This window comes from Choloepus didactylus, chromosome 8, assembly GCF_015220235.1.
Source record: "Choloepus didactylus isolate mChoDid1 chromosome 8, mChoDid1.pri, whole genome shotgun sequence".
Classification (NCBI taxonomy): Eukaryota; Metazoa; Chordata; class Mammalia; order Pilosa; family Megalonychidae; genus Choloepus; species Choloepus didactylus.
Genome location: NC_051314.1, coordinates 128,545,535 through 128,560,477, shown reverse-complemented (window position 1 = coordinate 128,560,477; position 14,943 = coordinate 128,545,535). Strand labels below are relative to the sequence as shown.

The window sequence follows — 14,943 nt, the reverse complement described above, 5'->3', positions numbered from 1 at the left end:
TAGTCATTAGGGAGATGGAAATTTAAACCACAATTAGATACCACTATGCACTTATTAGAATGGCTAAAATTAAAAAGACTGACCACACCAAGTCTTGGTGAGGATGTGAAGCGACTGGAATGCTCATACATTGCTGGTGGGAATGCAAAATGGTACAAACTCATTGGGAAACATTTGGCAGTTTCTTAAAGAGTCAAACATAACTTCTACCACATAATCCAGTCATTCCATTCCTAAATATTTATCCAAGAAAAGCAAAATGTCCATACAAAGACTTGTGCACAAATGTTTATAGCATCTTTGTTCGTAATAGGTGAAAACAGCAACAACCCAAATGTCCATCAACAGGTGAATGGATAAATAAATTGTGGTATACAAATACGATGGAATACTATTTTGCAATAAAAGAAATGAATTCTTGATCCAACCAACAAAATGGATGAATCTCAAAATATTATCATTCTGAGTAAAAGAAAACAGACAAAAAGGAGTACATGCTATTTGATTCAATTTATATAAAATCCTAAAAAGTGAAAACTAATCTATAGCGACAGAAAGCAGATGGGGAAGAGTAGGATGGCATGAGCAGGAGAGGAAACTTTTGGGGGCAATGGAATATCCATTGCAGCTTATTGTATGTCAACTACACCTCAATTAAGCTATTTTTACAACAAAGAACAGACCCAGAAGTCAAGCTTCTACTTCCCATATCTCCCCAGGCCTTGCAAATCTAGCCCTGGCTCATTCCCAGATGCCTGATTTTCCCTTTCAAAGTCAATTCTGGCCAGGAGGAAATGGCTGGAAATTAATCAATTTCCATGTGAAAGCCCTCGGTCCTTCAGTGCATAGAGCTAAATAAACCCTAAAAATAATGCAGCAGGGCTGACCCCTCCTGACGATCATTCCTCTCTAGGTTCAGCCTTTCTCTTACCCCATATGCCTTTGCTTGGCCCCCAATCTTTGCAGAGCATCTGTGGATTTTTAAAGGGTGGTGGGGAGGGTGAAAGACAAAACAACAGAATTGTTTATACTTGCATTTCAAAACCAAGCAGAAGACCTGTAACGAGCTCAGCTGTCTCACATTTGAATGAAGCCCAGGGATGCCCTAGGCTTGGGGCTGGACATGGCTTCTTGTCTTAAAGATTTTCCATTAGACAACAGACTGTACATCCATAGCAGGAGAAATGGTGGGTATATCCCAAAGGAAAAGGGAAATGGCCAATCACGAGGGGGAAAAGAGAAAATATTTTTCCTCTGCTTGTCTCAGTGAGAGCTTGCAGACCACTTTTCTCCTTCCAGAATGGCTCCATAAAGCCTTTATACACAGATGGGAAGTATCCAGCCCTTAACCATTTTCAGGAAAACTTCCCATACTTCCAAAGTATTTCCAGCAGTTTAGTAACGGCTGCAATCAGAAAGTTCATAGATCAAACTTAAATCCTTCTAAAGGTTCCCCTAACTCAGAGTTTGGAAGAGACGGAGAACAGCTGGTACCTCCCTCCACACCATGCCCTTTGCAAACTTGAAAGCAGACCCTAAGCCACCCTCATCTCCCTTGACTTCCTCCTGTAGTAGACAGGAAATCAAGAGCCCAAAAAGCATCTTCAGGATCCCCTCAAATCTCTTTAATCACCCAAGCTTCCATGGGAGGAATCCTCCAAATGCAGCAGTACCCTGAAGTCTCAACAATTAAGTCAAATGAAGGCGAAGGGCTTGGTGGGCCTTTGTCAAACTGCAGAGGGGGCAGGAGGGCTGCTGTGCAAAGGGTTTCCAAGCAGCTCTAATGTGAATGGATGTGGACGCTCAACAGGGAACGAAGCATAGTGGGCCCCTGGGAAGAAGCAAGTTAAAGAGTCAAGACCTCAGATCAGTGGTGTCATGGCAGAGCCTGAGGCAAGGATCTGAGAAAAGTGGTTTATCTGGAATTATCAGGAAACACTGTTGGGGGAGTGGGAAGCGAGACAGGGAAGGGAAGGCAGCTGATCAAGGGTGCATTATCCAGTCAGCTCCTGGGTAACCAGCTGTGGGAAACTCTGCAACTTGGTGTAGAACACACCCGGTTGTCCATTCCAAGGGGCAAAGGAGCTGGGGCATTTTACACTAACCCCCAGGGGTCAGAGGTTAAGGGCAGCTCCCCAGGAAGCCTTTAGCTTCCCCACTATTCCAGCTGGCTGTGTGTGCGGGGCTCTGGAGAAAGCCCCCAGGCAGGGACACAGATCCTGAACGCTGGAAGTTGCCAGAGCACATGAAAAAGGTCAGGCCCCAGTGATGTGGGCAGGCATGGGCGGGGGGGGGGGGGGGGGCTGAGTATGGGGAGATGAGAGGCTCTGGGCCACCTGGTGCAAGAGTGGACAGGCTCCAACCCTGCATTTTGTTAGGGAGAAAATGTGGGCAGTGGGATGGGGGAAGGCTGGGGTACAGAGCAGAGAAAGGAAGCCCACAGAACTCCATCTCTCTTCTTCCTCCTCATGGAAGCTCCTCAAGAGTTGCAGGAAGACAACACAGCAGAGCAGTAAGAGCCACAGTTCCGCCAATTCCTGGCTGTGTGACCTTGGGCAAGTTGCTTAACCTCTCCATGCCTTGGTTTCCCCATCTGACTAAGCCAGTTAGATAAAAACACAGAAAGCACTTAGAAACAATGCCTGGCACATAGTAGGCACGTTATGACAATTTTCAAAGGCATTTTTCAGTATCATCCTTCCAAGTTCGAAATTCTGATAGTGAGATGACTCCTTAGGAGGTGATGAAATAATGAGAGGCATATAAACTAATAAGGACACAACCACTTTGCATTTGGCAGTTTAAAAAGAACGCTCACCTCTGTGATCACAGTCATTCCCAAAGGGATCCTGTGAGGCTGCCAGGACTGGTTCTCCTATTCCTCTTGGATTTATGAAAATCTCAGTCTCCAAGAGGTTAAGTGATTTGCCCAAGGTCATGAAGCAAGCAGAGCTACGACTCAAACTTAACACTCCAGAGAGTAAAGAGGAAAGACTGTTGTCCTAATGGATCTGCATTTGTTTTCTGGGACTCAAACCAAAGGAAGTTTTTCAGTTCCTTCCCTCTCCTGCAAGAACATTTTCTATGGGTCCTTTCCAACTATCACTACTGTATATGCCTTCAGGGCCTAGTTCTAAGTCCGCCTCCTCTGAGAAGCCTTCCCTGACCACCCTTGCCGGGACTGCTTGGCCCCTCCCTTGTACCTCTGAGTACTCACTGTCTTCTTGTTGTTTAAATTTTATTTTAGCAGCTTTAGTGAGATATAATTCATTTGCCATACAATTGACCCATTTAAAGTGTACAATTCAAGGCTTTTGGTATATTCACAGAGTTGTATGACCATCACCACAATCAATTTTAGAAAATTTTAATCACCCCCAACAGAAACAACATTTAACCATTACCCCACAATCCCCCCATTCCCCCGGTCCTTGACAACTACTAATCTATTTTCTATCTCTATGGATTCGCCTATTCTAGACATTTCATATAAATGGATTCATGTAGTATGTGGTCCTTTGTGTCTGGCTTCTTTCACTTAGCATAATGTTTTCGAGGTTCATCCATTTTACAGCATGTATCAGAACTTCCTACTGTTACTGCTGAAGAATATTCCATTGTATGGAATACCAACTTTTATTTATCCATTCAGCAGTGGATGAACATTTGCGTTGTTTCCACTTTTTGGCTATTATAAATAATGCTGCTATGAACATCCGTGTACAGATTTTTGTGTGGACATATGTTTTCATTTCTAGGAGCAGAATTGCTGGGTCCTATGTTAACTCTATGTTTAAACTTTGAAGGAACTGCCAGCCTGTCTTACTGTCTCTTTCATGCTTTAGGCATGAGAACATGCTTTGTCTGACTGGTTAGCTTTTCAAGCATACATGACTTATTCTACTTCTCCCTTGAAGGCAGAGGCCCCATCTCAATAATTCTTAGTAGGTATGAAAATGGTCTGTGATCATGTAAATAAACAAATGTCCTACCAATTCCCAGCCTGGTACCTGGCATATAACAGGTGCTCAATAAACGTGTGTTGGCTTCTTAGCTGACTATTGGGATTGAGGCTGAAAGTAGTAGTGTGCTGGGGTGAGGGAGAGGGAAGCCCTGATTTGCAGTGTCTGCCAATTCTCATGGTATAAATACTCCCACTGTCCCCAATTTTCTGCTACCAACAATTGGCTCTCATGGAGAAAGGAAAGATGAGGCTGATGTTTCTGCCTGGGACGTCCTGCAGGGTGATCGCTGCATCGCAGTGCTGTGTGCATGGGCAACAGTGGCTGATGCCTCTGTAGATTGCGTCCCTCCCCCTTACAGGGCAGGGCCCATGATTAAATCTACCTTGAACAAACTTCAGGGTTTCACAGGTGACCTGCCAGTTATTCCCACCTGTGCCCCTGGACAGATGCAGACAAAAGCACTGAGTGCTACCCCAGGGCACCTTTCACTGCCCACTCCTCAAGCTTAAACTGTTTGGCACAAGAACCAAACCAGCCTGGAAATGAGACTTTCCTTCTCTGAATGAGATTATTTACTTCTTTGACACACAGCGCAGGAGGCGTTGGACAAATACCACTCCTCTGTCGACAGATGTCTGACCAAGGTGGATAAGCACACCTGGACTCCGAGACCAGACTGCCTGATCCTCCACTCGCTACCTCTGTGACCACTGCCAAGTTTCCTAAGCACTCCCTCACCTTCCTCACTGTAAAATGGGGAGGGCTGTGTTCTTATAAGTGTTAGCTATTATTATTATTTATGGAAATCAAGTTGGCTTCCTCTATCCAAGATTATATTCTAATCAAACTAATAAACAAAAAAGCAAAACACAAAAAATATTACATGAAGAGATGCAATCAATAGGGCCATAAATCTACCATCAACTCCCCCAGCTGGACGGGACTTCACCGCGTGACCTCACCCACCCCAGGCCACCCGTAGGGCAAATGTGCCCCTCGCAACCCCTGTCGGGGGGCGCGTGGTCTGGAGGTGCCTTTGAGACGGGCAATCTACCACCCTGCCACCTGCTGTAGCTTATGCAACCGCTCCATCCTACATCCTTTCTCCTCAAATTAGGTCCAATTTCCTTTTCTAGCCTCAAGGGAGACAGGAAACAGCTGTCTTCTTCCTCATAAAATAACTCTTCCAGGACTGGACAACTATTATTAAACATCTTCCTTCACACCTTTCATACTCTATTATCAGATACAGTAAAGGCCCTTGTAATGGTTTGAGGCTGCTGTGAGATGGGTGCTGTTCACCCTAATTCCTCTAATAATTAGTGGTTGTAAACCACCTTTGAAGATAAAAGGCATTTTATAAGAGCCGAGTCCTATTATGATTAGCTTTCCATTATTTCCTTGCTTTTGCTGATGAGTACATCAAAGCCAAACATAGCCACAGCATGATATCTGGTGGTTAATTAGATGTATTTCAAGGCGGCTGGTATATATTAAAGAAACTGCTACAAAATTTATCAACATTAAAAAAGGGCCTGCTTTCTTCCCAAGAGGAACAAGCTCTTTTCAAAGGCTGTCAGCGTTGATGCCTGTAAGACAAGCTCCCAGGAGGGAACGAGTGCTCTGAGCCTGGAAGAAGTGAAAGCTGCAGTAACACCACCTGGCTTTGCTCAGTGTTTCATATCGTCAGCATGATCCTGCAAGCAATGAAGTAACACTAGCCCCACTTTACAGATGAGGAAGTTGCATTCGCTCATGGCTTTAGAGTGGAGAGCTTGCTGTGGATAAGTGGGCACAGCCCAAGTGCCGTCACCATGGAGGCTCCACCCAGCTCTGAGATGTGTGCACCTCCCCCAGCTTCTCTGTATCTTTGCTTCTAACTCCTGGCACCCTTGACTCTCAGCAGGTCAGCCCTTGGGCTACCAGGGCGCCCTCCCACGACTGACTGGTGCGGAGGTGTGAAAGTCCAATTCAATCTGAGTTGTAATTTACACTACAAAAACCTCCTGTGGGATCGGGCTGGAGGTGGAACCATGCCTGAAACGGCTCTCTGCCTGGCCTCCACCCCACTCCTTTTCTGGGTCCTTCTGGGGGCACCTCCTTAATAAATCACTTACATATAGACCCTCCTTCTCTAGATCTGCTTCTGGGGAATCCGACCCACGACAACTCCCGTGACTTAGAGCTAATGAGAACCCTTTGCATATTTTCTATTGAATACATTCGCCCAGATTTCCCTTGGTTCCAAACCTCCTCTTCCAAGAGTTTTCCGGCTCTAAGTCTATCTCTTTTGTGTCCCCCTCCATGCCCCCAACTCTTGGCTCTTCACTCTCAAAGCCCACTCTCCCTTGGATCATGATGTTCCAACTGCTTCTAGAGAAACTGATTGTTGGGCTCTGCCCAGCCACGAGGAAGGCACTGAACCAGGCAGATGCTGTGGGAGATAAAACGATATGTTTAAGACCATCCCTTTCTTCAATGAACTTACCATCTAGGAGGGGAGACAAGAACAATAATGGAGGTAGAGGATGTGAGAAGAGCCACATGTTTGTACACATCAAAAACTACAGGGGCAAACAACTCTGAGAGGGGTACCCCAAAGTGAAGCCACTCTCCAATAACTCTGCACACCATATGATCCTGGCTAATTGACTTCAATTTTGAAGCAGAAGCTACTCTCAAATGTTTAAGAAAATGGAGACCAGTCTTGGCAGAGATAATCCAAAAGAGTGGATAATCCAATTAAAAGGGGCTTATATTTAATTCTGATTTGCATTATTTTTAATAGCAGCATCCCAGAAACAGTTTCACAGAGGTGAATTAATTTGTCCTAGGGAAAGAAATCAGTAGCATTTTGGACTCAATTCTAAACCTCAATGGCTCTTTAAAATCTCAGTTTCTTTATCTGTAAAATGGAGCTAATGATTCTTACTTTTCAGAATTGCTGTAAGGCTTAAACAAAATAATGTGCATAGCACATAGAAACAGCTGGTACATTGTAGGTGGTTTATTATCGTTATTATTATCATCATCATAACTCCCAGAGGTAATCTCACTGAGCTGTAGGGTATTTTGTGTGCACATTTTTAAGGCTCTTAATACACATTACCAAACTGCATTCCAAAAAAGGTAAACAAAGCTATGACAGCCCTGCTAAAGGGATCTCTTGGGGATGCAGACCAGATCGTGCCTCCTCATTACTTTTAGGATAAATCTTAAACATGCAGGAGCACCACCACCTGCTTAGAGTCACTTTCTCCCACCCCTACTCCATCCTCTTCATTCCAAATTATTTTCTATTCTCTCAAACCTCAGGTGCCTGAGCACCTTCAAACACACTGCTTGCCCACCTGGCATGTTCTTCACCTTTGTCTGTACCTGGCTAAGTCCTATGAAGATTTAAAAACTCCATTCAAATGGCACTTCCTCCAAGAAATCATCCTTGACCTCAGCCCATTCTGACTTACTGCTTTCCCTCTGGGCTTCCATCATCTCCCGGGCTTACCTCTTCTGTAGGAATAATCTGCGAAACAGATTCCCTGGTGTCCACTCCCCCATCACACACATTGTGCACGCGCATATACACGCACACAAACTGCAAATGCCTCAAGAGAAGGGACCATACATGTCTCATTCTCTGCCCTTAGCAGAATATCTGGCACATCAAAAAAGCTAAATAAATAAATCTACATGAAAGAAAGAATAAAAGAGCAAATGCAAACCCATGCTCTCTCTTCCAAGCCAAGCTGAAGCAGAAAAGCAAACCAAGGACCTGTTTAACATATAAGGCTCTAAACAGAGGTGGGGCAAGGGATCACCCAAAGGGCTAGATCCAATCATTTTCTCCCAAGTCACAGTCCTTCGAGAATCATCTGAATTTAGACAGCATGTTATTTTCGTGGGTTTTAGTGGCTGGAAGAAAGTGAAAGGAGAATAGGGACAACAGTGAATCCAGCCTGCAGAGAGAGCCCTAGCCCTCACCTTAGCCAACAGTTTCCAACCACTTCCCCATCCAGCCTCCAGTTTGCGTTTCCTCTGCATTCCTTATCCTTGTTCTGTCTCAAGCCCCTTTGTTAAGAGGCAGGCAGCCACACGGTGCAGTCGAAAGGATCTGACCAGAGATGAAACTCAGACTCAAGTGCCTGAGTCACCACCATGTGACCATGGGGAAGTCAGTCCATTTCTCTGAAAATGTGGGGCTCTTTCCTCCCCCTTCCCCGCGGGAGGAGTCCCTGCTGAGATGCTGGACATGAACAGCGACGCTTACACACACGCCCATCCTCATCCTTGACATGGGAGATGTCAGGGAACAGGAGGAGAATGGGGGAGAGTGGACACGTTCCACAGAAGAATCTCCCATGAGAAGTGGCTGTGGGACGGCCTTACAGAAAAGAGAGTCCGGCAAAAGTTCCATACTCTTGTGCCAACATTTAAAAAGGCTGGGAAAAAAAACAAACCTCCTCTTTCAGAGGCCTCCCTTAAACCAACTCAAGTTGCTTTAAGGGATAGCCACATATTCCCCATCTGCCCCAAGGGGGTGGAACAGACCCCTGTCATCTCGAATTTAAGAAATAAGGCTGGGAAGAAATGGCTGATCTAATGAACTGGTTTCTCAGATCTAAGGGCCAGCTACAGTGCCTCATGAATATTAAAAACAGCACCATTGGCTCCAACATATGCAGGGCCCAAAGTCAGAGGGCCCTGGGGGTGGATAAAGTGCTTGGCAACTTGTCCACCTTGCGTTCCCTCACTCACCTTGCTGACTGGCTCACTGTACCAGTAATTCTTCACGTCTGGAGGGCAATTTTGCTAGTAGTGATTGGAATCCTGCCTGGGAAACACAAAGGAAATGAATCACACCTTGGTTTCCACTGGGGATCATAGTGAAAGGGTTTTTTTTTTGGGGGGGGGCAGGATTTGGGGGGAACTTTCCTCCCCTTAGGGCTGTCATGTGCCAGAAGAAAACAGGCCTATCCCAGCCACCTCTGGGTCCTGGAGAAGAGGAGAATGGGGGAGGGATAGCAGTGGAAAATCGGCTCAGCAAGCCTGTATGCTGAGACCACACCCAGCCTAGTGGGGGCGGCTCTTGTGCACAAGAAGGGGTCTCAGATCTAGCTGGACCCCCTCCCAGAAGCCTCTGCTCTCAGCAGCATTCTTGGAGCTTCTTGTATCCATTCCCAGCTATAGTCTGCATCATCAAAGTTTACCCTTGAAGATGGAGTTGCAGAATTATGGCCAGAAACACTGACCTACCTAAGAAAGAAATGTGCCCAGATTTATAAGGAAGCTTAAGGGTCTCATAAGGAGAACAGGCTGAGAGGGGCAGGAGAAGGAACAGACTTTGGGAGAAGATGGAGTTCCTTGCCTGGGACAGTTTGGGGGTGTTAAGGCTGTGAACATGGAGAGGAATTTTGCAGAATGCCTTGGCCAAATGTTAAATAGCACAGTCTGAGAGCTTGTTTGAAATTACAGGAGGCAGCCGTGGTGATAGCCAAAGGGATTGGAATTTATATCTCATACATATGCTAAGGCCAAAACCCAAACCACAGCTAGAACGGGCAGGCCAGATGGATACTGCCAGTGAATCCAGCCTCTGCACAGCTCTGAAGCACAATTCGTTTGAGACAAGTGTTTGTGAGGTGCTACCTATTCTGTATGAGGCAACTCAGCACTCGGGGTTCATTTATTCATTCAGTGAATATTTACTGAGCATTTTCTATGTGCAGACACTGTTTTAGGTGCCAAAGAGATAGCCATGGGCAAACCAGCAAGGCTTTTGTTCTCATGGAGCTAATGTGCCAATGGGGAGAGACAAACAATAAATATATAAGCCCAGGAAGTGCTCTCAGGTAGTGAAAAGTACTGGAAAAAGATAACCCTCTCTAAGCTGCCTCTTGTACCCCTCCTGGCACTGCTTCCATGCACTCTGGGAAATGCCACAGTGGAGAAGTGCCACCCTCTAGTGGTTTCCCCAGCAGCAGCCTTCAACAAAGCCATGCAGTGGGGGAATGTGAGACCACTGTTGCTCAGTCCCACCCCCAGCTGCTAACATCTGGGAAGCTTAGGTCATACATATTTAGAGAAAAACATAAACAAATCATTTAAGGCTATACATAGAATGCTAATAGTGTTATTTCTGGATGTAACCTTGAAAAAGATTTTTATTTTCTTCTAAATTCTCTAATACTTTGGTTATTACAATGTACTGCTTTTGCAGTGAGGGGAAAATTTTTAATGAGAAGATTGGCCTAGCTAAATCAAATGAATAAGAAATACATTTGGACAGGTGGGCAGGGAAAAGATCTTATCATGCCGCTTTGTGGTTTACAAAGCAATTTCACAAAAATATCTCCTTCAACCCTCAAAAGACTTTCTCTGGGTTACATAGAAAATAAATCTTAGTGCAGGGAAAGTCCTGGCAGTCAGGTCTCTGACTTCCATTATTCCACATGGCTTTCTGCAGCCAGCCTCAGTTATCTTTTTATTTTTTAAAATTCAGTTTTATTGAGATATAGTCACATACCACACAATCATCCACAGTGTATAATCAACTGTTCACAGTACCATTACCCCAATTTCTGAACATTTTCCTCACTCCAAAAAGAATGAAAATAAGAATAAAAATAAAAGTAAAAAAGAACACCCAAATTGTTCCATCCCTCTCATCCCACCCTATTTTCCATTTAGTTTTTGTCACCGTTTTTCTACTCATTTGTCCATACACTGGACAAAGGGAGTGTGAGCCATGAGTTTTTCACAATCACACAGTCACACCATGTAAGCTACATAGTTATACAATTATCTTTAAAAATCAAGGCTACTGAGTTGCAGTTCTACAGTTTTAGGTATTTCCTTCTAGCTATTCTAATACACTAAAAACTAAAATGGATATCTATATAGCACATAAGAATGCCCTCCAGAGTGACCTCTCAACTCCATTTGAAATCTCTTAGCCACTGAAGCTTTATTTTGTTTAATTTCTCTTCTCCCTCTGGTCAAGAAGATGTTCTCAATCCCATGATGCTGGGTCCAGATTCATCCCTGAGAGTCATATACTGCATTGCCAGGGAGATTTACACCCCTGGGAGTCAGGTCCCACGTAGCGAGGAGGGCAGCAGCCTCACTTATCTTTATGGACAAAGCCTTGTGAAAGCCACTGAGTGCCCTAGGTCCTAACTCTGTTCTCCCCACCTTGCCCCCTCCTACAGAGCCCAAGCTGACTCATTCATACTTGCATTTGTTGAATGAGTCTTTACTGAGCCCCTTCCAGCTTCTAGGCCTTGTGCTAGGTGCTTGGGAGACAGTAGTGAATGAAATAGGCCTCCCAGTGGAGGAGACAGGCTTTCACAATAAGTTAATATATGCTACAAATCACAGTGACTGCAATGAAAGAAAAGGAAAGGGTGTTGTGTGTGACGAGCATCTGAGGGAGTTGATTTGGATTGGGTACCAGACCTTCACTCAGAATTAGCAACACATTGACACAGAGAACCCAAGGTAAGTTAGGCAGATATTCTAGGTGGAAGCCAAGATCATTAAGAGGCCAGCAGGACCCTCAAAGAGCATCTATTCTGGATGGAGAGAGCACAAAGAGCCAAGTGAAAAGCTAATTAAGAACATCACGCAGACTTACAATAAAGAAACAGGCCCCTACAACCCTCTGTGGGACCAGGTGGAGTGTACCAACCAGATCAACACAGCAATGGCACAAGTCAGCCCATGACGGTCACCAGGAGAGGTCACAAAAAGCTGGAAGTGGGAAAGGGCCCACCCATATGGAAAATATGAAGCTCACCATGCAAGACAGGGGCACTCCAGCATCTGAATGAGCAGCACGGACATTCCCCACTCTAGGGTGTTAGAGGTGGGCTAGGGCTGGAGGGGGCTGAGATGGTTTGGAAAGACTTCGTGGAGGAGGAGGGACTTAAATTGGGCCTGGGAGAGTATGGGGGATTTGGATGTTCTTCAAGGTCATTCCGTTTAGGAAGGACCCGAGGAATGCCCAGGAAACCTGCATCACAGTCTGTGAGCCCTTTCTCTTCCTGGCCTCTCACCTGTCCTGGGACTCCATCCTGCCCATGGGTTCCTAAGTGTGTCTCTAACTGTGCTCTGCAGAGACAGCAGTGCTGCTGGCCAGCCACAGCTGAACATAGGGACTGATCCTGGCACTGGGGAAGCTGGCAAATGCTGAAAACACCTGGCTAATGAGCTCACCTGCACACTGATTTTTACTGCAACAGATCCATAGCAAAGCTCAAAGCTTCCAGCTCCTGGGACCCACCGAAGACAGAAAATTCAATCCAGGCTATGTTTTCAGTTGCACTTGATATTACAGGGTCCACTACTGCCCTCTGAGCTCTAGTGAACTCCCTGGACATACCATGAACTGAAAGATAACAACAGCAGTAACAATGACGATAGCACACTTTTATTTGGTGCTTTAGAGCCTACAAAGTTGGCTGAAGTCTATGCATATCACGTATGAGTCAATATCTTATTTGCAACCCACATAAATTATTATATGGTTTTCAAAGATGGTGCTATCTTATTTGTAATAAGAATGTTGCTGTAATAAGAATGACAGCTGCTGAAGGGCTGGGGATGCGGACGTCTCACATATACCCCTCCATACAACACTTAATCATCCTCAATGACACCTTTACCTCCAAAGCATTTTGACTTGACATCATGGCCTTTGACTGCATGGAGTGAGCCTTGGACCAAGACTCATGGGATCTGTGTTCAGTTCCTTTGTGATCTGGATGGATCTCACTGTGTTTTAAGAATTCTAGGCTTTGGCTTTAAACAGTTGTGGGGTTCAAGTCCCAGGTCTGCCACTGTGGTAACCTGAAGCTATATATACCACAGAAAAGGCCCTGTTCTTTTAATCTTCTCCTGCGGGTGCAGACCTATCATAGATGGGACCTTATGATTAGCTTGTTTCAGTTGAGATGTGACCCAGCCATTCAAGGTGGTTCTTAATCCTCTTACTGGAGTCCTTTATAAGAGGATAAAACACATAGAGAAACTAAGAGGAGCTCACGGAAAAAGCCCAGAGAAGCTGAGGGACAAGGATACACCCACAGAAGCTGAGGCAGGAGTCCACTGAAGCCAGAAGCTGGAAGCAATGAAAGCTGGGAGCAGACTTCGCCATGAGCTTTCCCATGTGACAGAGGAGCACCAGATGCCAGCAGCCTGTCTTCAGAGAGGGTGTCGTCTGTTGATGCCTTAATTTGGACATTTTCATGGCCCTAGACCTGTAAACTTGTAAGCTAATAAGTCCCCACTGTTAAAAGCCAGTCCATTTCTGGTATGTTGCATTTCATCAGCATTAACAAACCAAAACAGTCACTTACCACCCATCAGCAAGTTACCTAACCTCTCCGAGTCCATTACCTCCTCTGTTAAACATGGATATATATTAGTACATCCCTTGAAAAGTTGTTGTGAGAATTACAGGATACAGAGCAGGTGACGTGTGCAGCACAGGGCCTGGCCCATACCCAGTGCTCACTAAGTGCTCATTATCTTTATTGTTATTGTTGTCATCATTGTCGTTGTTGTTGTGCCTTGCTCTCCTCTCCACTCTTTCTGGTTCCAAAAGGGGCTCTCCAGTCAAGGTTTCTTCGCATCCCACAAATCAATAATTTGCTTATTCAAGGGTTCTCTTTGATTTTACTTGGTGTTAGATGCTTTTCGTCAAAGCCAAAACTTTGCAGGCTTTTTCCTTGATCTTGGAATGAAATTCCCTCAGAGATATTAATTCTAGAAACAGCTTCTGCTTGCCATTATATAAAAAAGGCATCTAAAGAACAAGCATCCCACCATATTCAGATAAAAATCTCAGATGGTAAATGGGCTTGTTTTCCTTCTATCTGCTTCTACAGTTCTGTTGCTATCCATACCAATGAATTTCCTACATTTTTGTTCCCAAAATGGAAGGTATTTAATATACCACCAGCCTCTCATGTTTCCCACATACGGCTAGCAGGGATGCTGATGCTATGTTAACATTTCCTCCTGCTTTTACTCCCCTCAAACGCTGGCTGGCGTGTGCTCTGCTTTGCTCTTATGGCCCGGATGAATGAATTCCCCTCCTGACCCGGCCCCAGCCTCCTCAACTGAGGGCTTTTGGAAAATAGCCTGTGTAATTTCCACTTCCAACTCTAGCTCGAGAGCCTCTTGAGTTTTGATCTAAGAAAAGAGTATTTTAGAGCCAAAACTGACTTCTCAGAAAAGAAAATCTTACCCATGCCCCTTGGGTGAAATGCCAACACTGATTGTGATCAAAAAGGATAAAAAAAAAGATTTGCCAGAATCAACTGTGTCATTCTAAAGCAAGACAAAGGACCTCAGTCGTATATTGGGGGTAGAACACATTTAATCACCGCCATGTAGAACACATTTAATCATTGCTCTGTGGCTCAGCCACTTGTTGACTCATTGTGGGTTTTGGGTCCCTTTCCTTAGACTCCCACCAGAGTGGGGGGCTGGCAAGCAGTTACTATGTGCTCAAGGATCGCACACAGAGTTTTAAATAAGCAGCAAACCCCAGAACAGCAAATTTCCTCCTTTAAATAATTAAGTGCTGAATTTCAAAGCCAACTTCACCTATTTGTTCTATTCAGCTAGTATCTACAGAATGCCTCCTAGCATCAGATGCTGGATTAGGTGTCAGGGATAAAAAAATAAGTGACACATTGTCCTGGCCCTCAAAGAGCTTACAATCTAACAGAGATGGGGGCACGTGACAAAGTACAATGTAAGGGAGAATGAGAAAAGGGCAGTAAGGAAAAAAGTATGTGTGTGTGTGTGTGTGTGTGTGTGTGTGTGTACTGAAAAAAGACTGGAAGGAAACATCCTAGTTATTCTGCTTAGTGGGCTTAGGGGTGATTTATATTCTCTTTTTTACTGTTTTCCATATTCTCTGATTTTTTAAAACAATAAACATATATTACTTATATAGTAAATTTTTTTT

The 14,943-nt window shown here is 44.8% G+C and overlaps 1 protein-coding gene across 14 annotated transcripts in view; it reads right to left on the bottom strand.

Moving 5' to 3' along the window:
- The window catches only part of CRACR2A (calcium release activated channel regulator 2A), a 142,163-nt gene that overhangs the window by 90,179 nt on the left and 37,041 nt on the right, over positions 1 to 14,943 (bottom strand). For 11 of the 14 annotated variants that reach the window (XR_005218346.1, XR_005218345.1, XR_005218348.1 and 8 more), the window contains exon 3: positions 8,721 to 8,796. The exons of 2 other annotated variants lie outside the window; for them this stretch is intronic. The gene's annotated coding sequence lies outside the window, so the exon portion shown is untranslated. Of the gene's footprint in view, positions 1 to 7,946; positions 8,061 to 8,720; positions 8,797 to 14,943 lie in introns of those variants that run through there. One more of the 14 variants, XM_037846020.1, reaches the window with a different exon arrangement.